We start from the raw sequence: 14080 nt of genomic DNA, 5'->3' as shown, positions 1-14080 counted from the left end.
CTTGGGCTCTCACTGAGGAACACTGATGCAGAGCTTTCACTGGGGGAAGGCCTGTATCTTCAACCCAACTACATCTATCCCTTACAGACAACTGGTGACCTACCGTTCAAAAGAGTGCAGCAAATTAGGCTCAAGGTCATGTGGGTGTCTTTCTGACTCAGCATGCATGGGTGGCAGGGGATTCGATGTGGGGTTGAGTGCCTGTGTCCCGGTGTACCAACAAGAATGCACTCTCGGCAAGTTGGGGGTGTGTCCAGAAATATGCCAAGGTAGCAAAGTCTCAGTGCCCGCATTGGAAGGCCCTACAGTCTGAACACCCATGCCGTCGTCATGGAGCCCTGACCTCCTGTCCTCCCACGACATGGGGGATGACACCTGGCATCTTCCTTCAGCCCCATGCAAAATTTCACTGAGGGGCTGTTGACGTAGGCTCTAGGCTCCCAGTCTCCATGACCCATGATGTCTGACCAAAGCACAGAAATCTGACTGCCCAAGGACACCTTGCAGAGCATCTGTGTGAATGCCACGTACCCTGAGACTGTAGCTACTACTACAGCTCAGGGGTCCTTGGCACAAGGTTCACCTCCACCCTAACCAGAAAAGTTTCCCAGAGAACTACAGAGTAAGGTGAACTTGGCACTAGGGCAGATTCGGCCCAGCGCACCCTCGAATAGGAGCAGAATTCAAGGCATGCGTCTCTTCCTGCCAGTCAGTCTACTCATTGGGCGGCCTCTGACAGAAAGTAAGGATGGGACTTGGACTTCCTCACGTACCAGGATCCAGGGGTCAGTCCCACAGAAACAGGTCCCTTTCCTGGCCAGATTATCCTCACATCCACACCCTGTAGGGACCAGGCTACTGACCACAGCCTACAGAAAGCTCCCATAATGCAGGGCGTGGTCCACATTGGACTCATCCTGCCCCAAGGGTCACTCACCCAAATCTGAAGCCTCCAAGGCCTCGGCACACACAGGGACAATCCTCAAGCAGGAACACCCACAGGATGACGGTGGGCAAAATGACCGCGTGCACACAGATCACTAAGGATGCTTTCATGAAGACTTCAGAAGACCTGTCAGGGGAAGACCCTGGATGCCACAGGTCTCTGCCATAGCGCCATGGGAGCTGCTGGCTCCTACACTGAGTCAGCCTGGCGATTCCAACCGATGACCAAACTCTACCAGAACCATGGGCCTCCAAGCTTGATGCTCCATTGCCAGGGGGCCAACACATTGGTGCTATCAGGGCCGGCTGACTGGCCTCAACCTTAGGGAGCCTAGGTAATTCCAGGCCCAGGGGACAAATGGCGGCCAAGGGGCATGTGCACACACCACATAATAAACCACAGGGATGGTTGCTTGGCCTCTCTTATTGCAACTCTTCAAGGCACCAAAGATACACTTGGGGAGTCCTTCTACTGGCAGCAGGCCACCAAGGACACAAAGGTCACCTCTCACTGAGCCTCCCAGGCACAAGCAATGCCCTCTCCTCTGTACCCAGCTGAGGGCAGCTTCAAAAGGACCACACTATGTATCAGTGAGAACAGAACGACAGTGCCTGCAGCCTCAGCAGACATAACATCCCAGGCAATCACACTGCGCTTTTCCTCACCTGCCCAACCATTCTCCTCTGGGGCTCTGGTCAACCTGCAGGAGCAATGCAGGCCTGTGACCACAACACAGTCCATGGCGACCTCCAAGACTCAAGCATGTGACAGGACTTGCAACTCAGGAACTGCCAAGGGCAGAAATGAGGCCTATTAACTTTCACAACTGCCACCGTTCCCCTAGGTCTCTGCAGCCGCTGCAGCCCACAGGGTACTCAGCAATCTCACCAACCCAAAGGGCCGCAATGGCGAGGGCCTCAGATCTCACCTGGGCCTCCAATCAGACACCACAGAAACTTCCTTGCGTCACAATCGACATCACGAGAGCCCCAATTAGCACACTTGCAGCAGGAACCAGGACAAAATGCACCGCTCTGAGAGAAGACCTCACTGTCCGATGCCAGGATCTACTACGACACCTACCACCACTGGACAAGCAGGATGCCTCTTCTGCTCCTCAGTGCCCTTCACCATGGACCTCAAATTCCAAGAAGGCCGCTCGAACATCTGTAAACGGCCCACCCGCAGATGGGAGCCTCGCAAATGGTGGGGACCTGGCTCCTACTTGCGTGTGTGTGACGCAGTCAGAGAAGCCCTCTTGCTAACCAGTCCCACCCTCAACCCCAAGGGAGGCAACGTGCTGGACCTCAGTTTCGATGAGGAGACGGTAGTGAGTTCTCACTCATTTTGTTCAGATTTTCCAAGGAATGCATGAGAGGGTGTCGTCATCGATCCGAGCACGTGCTGGCTGGCTCCCCACCTCCACAGGGCAGGCAGCGCCGCTCCAAGGAGGAGCCAGTGACCTGGGAGTCCTCCAGCAGCCGGGGCAACTCAGAGCCCCCAGGCTTCTCAGCAAGAGGAACGGTCCCTCCATACGTACAGCCACTCAGGCAGTGCCAGGAAACCTGAAATTCACGACACGTCTTGGGGCAGGAGAAGCCGTACCGTGCTCGGTGATCCAAAAAGACCTGGCACCACCCTGGGCCGCCACACTTCTTGCCGGACTCCCTTGCACCTCGAGCCGCCGCCTCATGGGCGGACCTTCGTCTCCTGGGTCATGGACAGCCATATCTGGCAACTGCACCTGACAAGGGGACAGAAAGCACAGGAACACTTGAGATGTGGACTTGGGCTCTCACTGAGGAACACTGATGCAGAGCTTTCACTGGGGGAAGGCCTGTATCTTCAACCCAACTACATCTATCCCTTACAGACAACTGGTGACCTACCGTTCAAAAGAGTGCAGCAAATTAGGCTCAAGGTCATGTGGGTGTCTTTCTGACTCAGCATGCATGGGTGTCAGGGGATTCGATGTGGGGTTGAGTGCCTGTGTCCCGGTGTACCAACAAGAATGCACTCTCGGCAAGTTGGGGGTGTGTCCAGAAATATGCCAAGGTAGCAAAGTCTCAGTGCCCGCATTGGAAGGCCCTACAGTCTGAACACCCATGCCGTCGTCATGGAGCCCTGACCTCCTGTCCTCCCACGACATGGGGGATGACACCTGGCATCTTCCTTCAGCCCCATGCAAAATTTCACTGAGGGGCTGTTGACGTAGGCTCTAGGCTCCCAGTCTCCATGACCCATGATGTCTGACCAAAGCACAGAAATCTGACTGCCCAAGGACACCTTGCAGAGCATCTGTGTGAATGCCACGTACCCTGAGACTGTAGCTACTACTACAGCTCAGGGGTCCTTGGCACAAGGTTCACCTCCACCCTAACCAGAAAAGTTTCCCAGAGAACTACAGAGTAAGGTGAACTTGGCACTAGGGCAGATTCGGCCCAGCGCACCCTCGAATAGGAGCAGAATTCAAGGCATGCGTCTCTTCCTGCCAGTCAGTCTACTCATTGGGCGGCCTCTGACAGAAAGTAAGGATGGGACTTGGACTTCCTCACGTACCAGGATCCAGGGGTCAGTCCCACAGAAACAGGTCCCTTTCCTGGCCAGATTATCCTCACATCCACACCCTGTAGGGACCAGGCTACTGACCACAGCCTACAGAAAGCTCCCATAATGCAGGGCGTGGTCCACATTGGACTCATCCTGCCCCAAGGGTCACTCACCCAAATCTGAAGCCTCCAAGGCCTCGGCACACACAGGGACAATCCTCAAGCAGGAACACCCACAGGATGACGGTGGGCAAAATGACCGCGTGCACACAGATCACTAAGGATGCTTTCATGAAGACTTCAGAAGACCTGTCAGGGGAAGACCCTGGATGCCACAGGTCTCTGCCATAGCGCCATGGGAGCTGCTGGCTCCTACACTGAGTCAGCCTGGCGATTCCAACCGATGACCAAACTCTACCAGAACCATGGGCCTCCAAGCTTGATGCTCCATTGCCAGGGGGCCAACACATTGGTGCTATCAGGGCCGGCTGACTGGCCTCAACCTTAGGGAGCCTAGGTAATTCCAGGCCCAGGGGACAAATGGCGGCCAAGGGGCATGTGCACACACCACATAACAAACCACAGGGCTGGTTGCTTGGCCTCTCTTATTGCAACTCTTCAAGGCACCAAAGATACACTTGGGGAGTCCTTCTACTGGCAGCAGGCCACCAAGGACACAAAGGTCACCTCTCACTGAGCCTCCCAGGCACAAGCAATGCCCTCTCCTCTGTACCCAGCTGAGGGCAGCTTCAAAAGGACCACACTATGTATCAGTGAAAACAGAACGACAGTGCCTGCAGCCTCAGCAGACATAACATCCCAGGCAATCACACTGAGCTTTTCCTCACCTGCCCAACCATTCTCCTCTGGGGCTCTGGTCAACCTGCAGGAGCAATGCAGGCCTGTGACCACAACACAGTCCATGGCGACCTCCAAGACTCAAGCATGTGACAGGACTTGCAACTCAGGAACTGCCAAGGGCAGAAATGAGGCCTATTAACTTTCACAACTGCCACCGTTCCCCTAGGTCTCTGCAGCCGCTGCAGCCCACAGGGTACTCAGCAATCTCACAACCAAGAGGGCCGCAATGGCGACGGCCTCAGATCTCACCTGGGCCTCCAATCAGACACCACAGAAGCTTCCTTGCGTCACAATCGACATCACGAGAGCCCCAATTAGCACACTTGCAGCAGGAACCAGGACAAAATGCACCGCTCTGAGAGAAGACCTCACTGTCCGATGCCAGGATTTACTACGACACCTACCACCACTGGACAAGCAGGATGCCTCTTCTGCTCCTCAGTGCCCTTCACCATGGACCCCACATTCCAAGAAGGCCGCTCGAACATCTCTACACGGCCCAGCCACAGATGGGAGCCTCGCAAATGGTGGGGACCTGGCTCCTACTTGCGTGTGTGTGACGCAGTCAGAGAAGCCCTCTTGCTAACCAGTCCCACCCTCAACCCCAAGGGAGGCAACGTGCTGGACCTCAGTTTCGATGAGGAGACGGTAGTGAGTTCTCACTCATTTTGTTCAGATTTTCCAAGGAATGCATGAGAGGGTGTCGTCATCGATCCGAGCACGTGCTGGCTGGCTCCCCACCTCCACAGGGCAGGCAGCTCCGCACCAAGGAGGAGCCAGTGACCTGGGAGTCCTCCAGCAGCCGGGGCAACTCAGAGCCCCCAGGCTTCTCAGCAAGAGGAACGGTCCCTCCATACGTACAGCCACTCAGGCAGTGCCAGGAAACCTGAAATTCACGACACGTCTTGGGGCAGGAGAAGCCGTACCGTGCTCGGTGATCCAAAAAGACCTGGCACCACCCTGGGCCGCCACACTTCTTGCCGGACTCCCTTGCACCTCGAGCCGCCGCCTCATGGGCGGACCTTCGTCTCCTGGGTCATGGACAGCCATATCTGGCAACTGCACCTGACAAGGGGACAGAAAGCACAGGAACACTTGAGATGTGGACTTGGGCTCTCACTGAGGAACACTGATGCAGAGCTTTCACTGGGGGAAGGCCTGTATCTTCAACCCAACTACATCTATCCCTTACAGACAACTGGTGACCTACCGTTCAAAAGAGTGCAGCAAATTAGGCTCAAGGTCATGTGGGTGTCTTTCTGACTCAGCATGCATGGGTGGCAGGGGATTCGATGTGGGGTTGAGTGCCTGTGTCCCGGTGTACCAACAAGAATGCACTCTCGGCAAGTTGGGGGTGTGTCCAGAAATATGCCCAGGTAGCAAAGTCTCAGTGCCCGCATTGGAAGGCCCTACAGTCTGAACACCCATGCCGTCGTCATGGAGCCCTGACCTCCTGTCCTCCCACGACATGGGGGATGACACCTGGCATCTTCCTTCAGCCCCATGCAAAATTTCACTGAGGGGCTGTTGATGTAGGCTCTAGGCTCCCAGTCTCCATGACCCATGATGTCTGACCAAAGCACAGAAATCTGACTGCCCAAGGACACCTTGCAGAGCATCTGTGTGAATGCCACGTACCCTGAGACTGTAGCTACTACTACAGCTCAGGGGTCCTTGGCACAAGGTTCACCTCCACCCTAACCAGAAAAGTTTCCCAGAGAACTACAGAGTAAGGTGAACTTGGCACTAGGGCAGATTCGGCCCAGCGCACCCTCGAATAGGAGCAGAATTCAAGGCATGCGTCTCTTCCTGCCAGTCAGTCTACTCATTGGGCGGCCTCTGACAGAAAGTAAGGATGGGACTTGGACTTCCTCACGTACCAGGATCCAGGGCTTAGTCCCACAGAAACAGGTCCCTTTCCTGGCCAGATTATCCTCACATCCACACCCTGTAGGGACCAGGCTACTGACCACAGCCTACAGAAAGCTCCCATAATGCAGGGCGTGGTCCACATTGGACTCATCCTGCCCCAAGGGTCACTCACCCAAATCTGAAGCCTCCAAGGCCTCGGCACACACAGGGACAATCCTCAAGCAGGAACACCCACAGGATGACGGTGGGCAAAATGACCGCGTGCACACAGATCACTAAGGATGCTTTCATGAAGACTTCAGAAGACCTGTCAGGGGAAGACCCTGGATGCCACAGGTCTCTGCCATAGCGCCATGGGAGCTGCTGGCTCCTATATTGAGTCAGCCTGGCTATTACAACCAATGACCAAACTCTACCAGAACCATGGGCCTCCAAGTTTGATGCTCCATTGCCAGGGGGCCAACACATTGGTGCTACCTGGGCCGGCTGACTGGCCTCAACCTTAGGGAGCCTAGGTAATTCCAGGCCCAGGGGATAAATGGCGGCCAAGGGGCATGTGCACACACCACATAATAAACCACAGGGCTGGTTGCTTGGCCTCTCTTATTGCAACTCTTCAAGGCACCAAAGATACCCTTGGGGAGTCCTTCTACTGGCAGCAGGCCACCAAGGACACAAAGGTCACCTCTCACTGAGCCTCCCAGGCACAAGCAATGCCCTCTCCTCTGTACCCAGCTGAGGGCAGCTTCAAAAGGACCACACTATGTATCAGTGAGAACAGAACGACAGTGCCTGTAGCCTCAGCAGACATAACGTCCCAGGCAATCACACTGCGCTTTTCCTCATCTGCGCAACCATTCCCCTCTGGGGCTCTGGTCAACCTGCAGGAGCAATGCAGGCCTGTGACCACAACACAGTCCATGGCGACCTCCAAGACTCAAGCATGTGACAGGACTTGCAACTCAGGAACTGCCAAGGGCAGAAATGAGGCCTATTAACTTTCACAACTGCCACCGTTCCCCTAGGTCTCTGCAGCCGCTGCAGCCCACAGGGTACTCAGCAATCTCACAACCAAGAGGGCCGCAATGGCGACGGCCTCAGATCTCACCTGGGCCTCCAATCAGACACCACAGAAGCTTCCTTGCGTCACAATCGACATCACGAGAGCCCCAATTAGCACACTTGCAGCAGGAACCAGGACAAAATGCACCGCTCTGAGAGAAGACCTCACTGTCCGATGCCAGGATCTACTACGACACCTACCACCACTGGACAAGCAGGATGCCTCTTCTGCTCCTCAGTGCCCTTCACCATGGACCCCAAATTCCAAGAAGGCCGCTCGAACATCTGTACACGGCCCACCCGCAGATGGGAGCCTCGCAAATGGTGGGGACCTGGCTCCTACTTGCGTGTGTGTGACGCAGTCAGAGAAGCCCTCTTGCTAACCAGTCCCACCCTCAACCCCAAGGGAGGCAACGTGCTGGACCTCAGTTTCGATGAGGAGACGGTAGTGAGTTCTCACTCATTTTGTTCAGATTTTCCAAGGAATGCATGAGAGGGTGTCGTCATCGATCCGAGCACGTGCTGGCTGGCTCCCCACCTCCACAGGGCAGGCAGCGCCGCTCCAAGGAGGAGCCAGTGACCTGGGAGTCCTCCAGCAGCCGGGGCAACTCAGAGCCCCCAGGCTTCTCAGCAAGAGGAACGGTCCCTCCATACGTACAGCCACTCAGGCAGTGCCAGGAAACCTGAAATTCACGACACGTCTTGGGGCAGGAGAAGCCGTACCGTGCTCGGGGATCCAAAAAGACCTGGCACCACCCTGGGCCGCCACACTTCTTGCCGGACTCCCTTGCACCTCGAGCCGCCGCCTCATGGGCGGACCTTCGTCTCCTGGGTCATGGACAGCCATATCTGGCAACTGCACCTGACAAGGGGACAGAAAGCACAGGAACACTTGAGATGTGGACTTGGGCTCTCACTGAGGAACACTGATGCAGAGCTTTCACTGGGGGAAGGCCTGTATCTTCAACCCAACTACATCTATCCCTTACAGACAACTGGTGACCTACCGTTCAAAAGAGTGCAGCAAATTAGGCTCAAGGTCATGTGGGTGTCTTTCTGACTCAGCATGCATGGGTGGCAGGGGATTCGATGTGGGGTTGAGTGCCTGTGTCCCGGTGTACCAACAAGAATGCACTCTCGGCAAGTTGGGGGTGTGTCCAGAAATATGCCAAGGTAGCAAAGTCTCAGTGCCCGCATTGGAAGGCCCTACAGTCTGAACACCCATGCCGTCGTCATGGAGCCCTGACCTCCTGTCCTCCCACGACATGGGGGATGACACCTGGCATCTTCCTTCAGCCCCATGCAAAATTTCACTGAGGGGCTGTTGACGTAGGCTCTAGGCTCCCAGTCTCCATGACCCATGATGTCTGACCAAAGCACAGAAATCTGACTGCCCAAGGACACCTTGCAGAGCATCTGTGTGAATGCCACGTACCCTGAGACTGTAGCTACTACTACAGCTCAGGGGTCCTTGGCACAAGGTTCACCTCCACCCTAACCAGAAAAGTTTCCCAGAGAACTACAGAGTAAGGTGAACTTGGCACTAGGGCAGATTCGGCCCAGCGCACCCTCGAATAGGAGCAGAATTCAAGGCATGCGTCTCTTCCTGCCAGTCAGTCTACTCATTGGGCGGCCTCTGACAGAAAGTAAGGATGGGACTTGGACTTCCTCACGTACCAGGATCCAGGGGTCAGTCCCACAGAAACAGGTCCCTTTCCTGGCCAGATTATCCTCACATCCACACCCTGTAGGGACCAGGCTACTGACCACAGCCTACAGAAAGCTCCCATAATGCAGGGCGTGGTCCACATTGGACTCATCCTGCCCCAAGGGTCACTCACCCAAATCTGAAGCCTCCAAGGCCTCGGCACACACAGGGACAATCCTCAAGCAGGAACACCCACAGGATGACGGTGGGCAAAATGACCGCGTGCACACAGATCACTAAGGATGCTTTCATGAAGACTTCAGAAGACCTGTCAGGGGAAGACCCTGGATGCCACAGGTCTCTGCCATAGCGCCATGGGAGCTGCTGGCTCCTACACTGAGTCAGCCTGGCGATTCCAACCGATGACCAAACTCTACCAGAACCATGGGCCTCCAAGCTTGATGCTCCATTGCCAGGGGGCCAACACATTGGTGCTATCAGGGCCGGCTGACTGGCCTCAACCTTAGGGAGCCTAGGTAATTCCAGGCCCAGGGGACAAATGGCGGCCAAGGGGCATGTGCACACACCACATAACAACCCACAGGGCTGGTTGCTTGGCCTCTCTTATTGCAACTCTTCAAGGCACCAAAGATACACTTGGGGAGTCCTTCTACTGGCAGCAGGCCACCAAGGACACAAAGGTCACCTCTCACTGAGCCTCCCAGGCACAAGCAATGCCCTCTCCTCTGTACCCAGCTGAGGGCAGCTTCAAAAGGACCACACTATGTATCAGTGAAAACAGAACGACAGTGCCTGCAGCCTCAGCAGACATAACATCCCAGGCAATCACACTGAGCTTTTCCTCACCTGCCCAACCATTCTCCTCTGGGGCTCTGGTCAACCTGCAGGAGCAATGCAGGCCTGTGACCACAACACAGTCCATGGCGACCTCCAAGACTCAAGCATGTGACAGGACTTGCAACTCAGGAACTGCCAAGGGCAGAAATGAGGCCTATTAACTTTCACAACTGCCACCGTTCCCCTAGGTCTCTGCAGCCGCTGCAGCCCACAGGGTACTCAGCAATCTCACCAACCCAAACGGCCGCAATGGAGAGGGCCTCAGATCTCACCTGGGCCTCCAATCAGACACCACAGAAGCTTCCTTGCGTCACAATCGACATCACGAGAGCCCCAATTAGCACACTTGCAGCAGGAACCAGGACAAAATGCACCGCTCTGAGAGAAGACCTCACTGTCCGATGCCAGGATCTACTACGACACCTACCACCACTGGACAAGCAGGATGCCTCTTCTGCTCCTCAGTGCCCTTCACCATGGACCCCAAATTCCAAGAAGGCCGCTCGAACATCTGTACACGGCCCACCCGCAGATGGGAGCCTCGCAAATGGTGGGGACCTGGCTCCTACTTGCGTGTGTGTGACGCAGTCAGAGAAGCCCTCTTGCTAACCAGTCCCACCCTCAACCCCACGGGAGGCAACGTGCTGGACCTCAGTTTCGATGAGGAGACGGTAGTGAGTTCTCACTCATTTTGTTCAGATTTTCCAAGGAATGCATGAGAGGGTGTCGTCATCGATCCGAGCACGTGCTGGCTGGCTCACCACCTCCACAGGGCAGGCAGCGCCGCTCCAAGGAGGAGCCAGTGACCTGGGAGTCCTCCAGCAGCCGGGGCAACTCAGAGCCCCCAGGCTTCTAAGCAAGAGGAACGGTCCCTCCATACGTACAGCCACTCAGGCAGTGCCAGGAAACCTGAAATTCACGACACGTCTTGGGGCAGGAGAAGCCGTACCGTGCTCGGTGATCCAAAAAGACCTGGCACCACCCTGGGCCGCCACAGTTCTTGCCGGGCTCCCTTGCACCTCGAGCCGCCGCCTCATGGGCGGACCTTCGTCTCCTGGGTCATGGACAGCCATATCTGGCAACTGCACCTGACAAGGGGACAGAAAGCACAGGAACACTTGAGATGTGGACTTGGGCTCTCACTGAGGAACACTGATGCAGAGCTTTCACTGGGGGAAGGCCTGTATCTTCAACCCAACTACATCTATCCCTTCCAGACAACTGGTGACCTACCGTTCAAAAGAGTGCAGCAAATTAGGCTCAAGGTCATGTGGGTGTCTTTCTGACTCAGCATGCATGGGTGGCAGGGGATTCGATGTGGGGTTGAGTGCCTGTGTCCCGGTGTACCAACAAGAATGCACTCTCGGCAAGTTGGGGGTGTGTCCAGAAATATGCCAAGGTAGTAAAGTCTCAGTGCCCGCATTGGAAGGCCCTACAGTCTGAACACCCATGCCGTCGTCATGGAGCCCTGACCTCCTGTCCTCCCACGACATGGGGGATGACACCTGGCATCTTCCTTCAGCCCCATGCAAAATTTCACTGAGGGGCTGTTGACGTAGGCTCTAGGCTCCCAGTCTCCATGACCCATGATGTCTGACCAAAGCACAGAAATCTGACTGCCCAAGGACACCTTGCAGAGCATCTGTGTGAATGCCACGTACCCTGAGACTGTAGCTACTACTACAGCTCAGGGGTCCTTGGCACAAGGTTCACCTCCACCCTAACCAGAAAAGTTTCCCAGAGAACTACAGAGTAAGGTGAACTTGGAACTAGGGCAGATTCGGCCCAGCGCACCCTCGAATAGGAGCAGAATTCAAGGCATGCGTCTCTTCCTGCCAGTCAGTCTACTCATTGGGCGGCCTCTGACAGAAAGTAAGGATGGGACTTGGACTTCCTCACGTACCAGGATCCAGTGGTCAGTCCCACAGAAACAGGTCCCTTTCCTGGCCAGATTATCCTCACATCCACACCCTGTAGGGACCAGGCTACTGACCACAGCCTACAGAAAGCTCCCATAATGCAGGGCGTGGTCCACATTGGACTCATCCTGCCCCAAGGGTCACTCACCCAAATCTGAAGCCTCCAAGGCCTCGGCACACACAGGGACAATCCTCAAGCAGGAACACCCACAGGATGACGGTGGGCAAAATGACCGCGTGCACACAGATCACTAAGGATGCTTTCATGAAGACTTCAGAAGACCTGTCAGGGGAAGACCCTGGATGCCACAGGTCTCTGCCATAGCGCCATGGGAGCTGCTGGCTCCTACACTGAGTCAGCCTGGCGATTCCAACCGATGACCAAACTCTACCAGAACCATGGGCCTCCAAGCTTGATGCTCCATTGCCAGGGGGCCAACACATTGGTGCTATCAGGGCCGGCTGACTGGCCTCAACCTTAGGGAGCCTAGGTAATTCCAGGCCCAGGGGACAAATGGAGGCCAAGGGGCATGTGCACACACCACATAACAAACCACAGGGATGGTTGCTTGGCCTCTCTTATTGCAACTCTTCAAGGCACCAAAGATACACTTGGGGAGTCCTTCTACTGGCAGCAGGCCACCAAGGACACAAAGGTCACCTCTCACTGAGCCTCCCAGGCACAAGCAATGCCCTCTCCTCTGTACCCAGCTGAGGGCAGCTTCAAAAGGACCACACTATGTATCAGTGAAAACAGAACGACAGTGCCTGCAGCCTCAGCAGACATAACATCCCAGGCAATCACACTGAGCTTTTCCTCACCTGCCCAACCATTCTCCTCTGGGGCTCTGGTCAACCTGCAGGAGCAATGCAGGCCTGTGACCACAACACAGTCCATGGCGACCTCCAAGACTCAAGCATGTGACAGGACTTGCAACTCAGGAACTGCCAAGGGCAGAAATGAGGCCTATTAACTTTCACAACTGCCACCGTTCCCCTAGGTCTCTGCAGCCGCTGCAGCCCACAGGGTACTCAGCAATCTCACCAACCCAAACGGCCGCAATGGAGAGGGCCTCAGATCTCACCTGGGCCTCCAATCAGACACCACAGAAGCTTCCTTGCGTCACAATCGACATCACGAGAGCCCCAATTAGCACACTTGCAGCAGGAACCAGGACAAAATGCACCGCTCTGAGAGAAGACCTCACTGTCCGATGCCAGGATCTACTACGACACCTACCACCACTGGACAAGCAGGATGCCTCTTCTGCTCCTCAGTGCCCTTCACCATGGACCTCAAATTTCAAGAAGGCCGCTCGAACATCTGTACACGGCCCACCCGCAGATGGGAGCCTCGCAAATGGTGGGGACCTGGCTCCTACTTGCGTGTGTGTGACGCAGTCAGAGAAGCCCTCTTGCTAACCAGTCCCACCCTCAACCCCAAGGGAGGCAACGTGCTGGACCTCAGTTTCGATGAGGAGACGGTAGTGAGTTCTCACTCATTTTGTTCAGATTTTCCAAGGAATGCATGAGAGGGTGTCGTCATCGATCCGAGCACGTGCTGGCTGGCTCCCCACCTCCACAGGGCAGGCAGCGCCGCTCCAAGGAGGAGCCAGTGACCTGGGAGTCCTCCAGCAGCCGGGGCAACTCAGAGCCCCCAGGCTTCTCAGCAAGAGGAACGGTCCCTCCATACGTACAGCCACTCAGGCAGTGCCAGGAAACCTGAAATTCACGACACGTCTTGGGGCAGGAGAAGCCGTACCGTGCTCGGTGATCCAAAAAGACCTGGCACCACCCTGGGCCGCCACACTTCTTGCCGGACTCCCTTGCACCTCGAGCCGCCGCCTCATGGGCGGACCTTCGTCTCCTGGGTCATGGACAGCCATATCTGGCAACTGCACCTGACAAGGGGACAGAAAGCACAGGAACACTTGAGATGTGGACTTGGGCTCTCACTGAGGAACACTGATGCAGAGCTTTCACTGGGGGAAGGCCTGTATCTTCAACCCAACTACATCTATCCCTTACAGACAACTGGTGACCTACCGTTCAAAAGAGTGCAGCAAATTAGGCTCAAGGTCATGTGGGTGTCTTTCTGACTCAGCATGCATGGGTGTCAGGGGATTCGATGTGGGGTTGAGTGCCTGTGTCCCGGTGTACCAACAAGAATGCACTCTCGGCAAGTTGGGGGTGTGTCCACAAATATGTCCAGGTAGCCTAGTCTCAGTGCCCACATTGGAAGGCCCTACAGTCTGAACACCCATGCCGTCGTCATGGAGCCCTGACCTCCTGTCCTCCCACGACATGGGGGATGACACCTGGCATCTTCCTTCAGCCCCATGCAAAATTTCACTGAGGGGCTGTT

General features: G+C 55.7%; 5 non-coding genes across 5 annotated transcripts; all 5 read right to left on the bottom strand.

Moving 5' to 3' along the window:
- Window positions 1-2248: 2248 nt before the first annotated feature.
- Window positions 2249-2341, bottom strand: LOC122707141. The gene has a single exon (XR_006344664.1). It is a non-coding gene; the product is annotated as a small nucleolar RNA SNORD116 (small nucleolar RNA).
- Window positions 2342-4979: 2638 nt separating this feature from the next.
- On the bottom strand, window positions 4980-5072 carry LOC122707140. Its single transcript, XR_006344663.1, has one exon. It is a non-coding gene; the product is annotated as a small nucleolar RNA SNORD116 (small nucleolar RNA).
- Window positions 5073-7710: 2638 nt separating this feature from the next.
- On the bottom strand, window positions 7711-7803 carry LOC122707139. The gene has a single exon (XR_006344662.1). It is a non-coding gene; the product is annotated as a small nucleolar RNA SNORD116 (small nucleolar RNA).
- A 2639-nt stretch (window positions 7804-10442) lies between these two features.
- Window positions 10443-10535, bottom strand: LOC122707138. The gene has a single exon (XR_006344661.1). It is a non-coding gene; the product is annotated as a small nucleolar RNA SNORD116 (small nucleolar RNA).
- A 2639-nt stretch (window positions 10536-13174) lies between these two features.
- LOC122707137 lies at window positions 13175-13267 on the bottom strand. Its single transcript, XR_006344660.1, has one exon. It is a non-coding gene; the product is annotated as a small nucleolar RNA SNORD116 (small nucleolar RNA).
- Between the last annotated feature and the right edge of the window lie 813 nt (window positions 13268-14080).

Source organism: Cervus elaphus, chromosome 13 (genome assembly GCF_910594005.1).
Source record: "Cervus elaphus chromosome 13, mCerEla1.1, whole genome shotgun sequence".
Lineage (NCBI taxonomy): Eukaryota > Metazoa > Chordata > Mammalia > Artiodactyla > Cervidae > Cervus > Cervus elaphus.
This window is presented reverse-complemented; position numbering and strand designations above follow the sequence as displayed.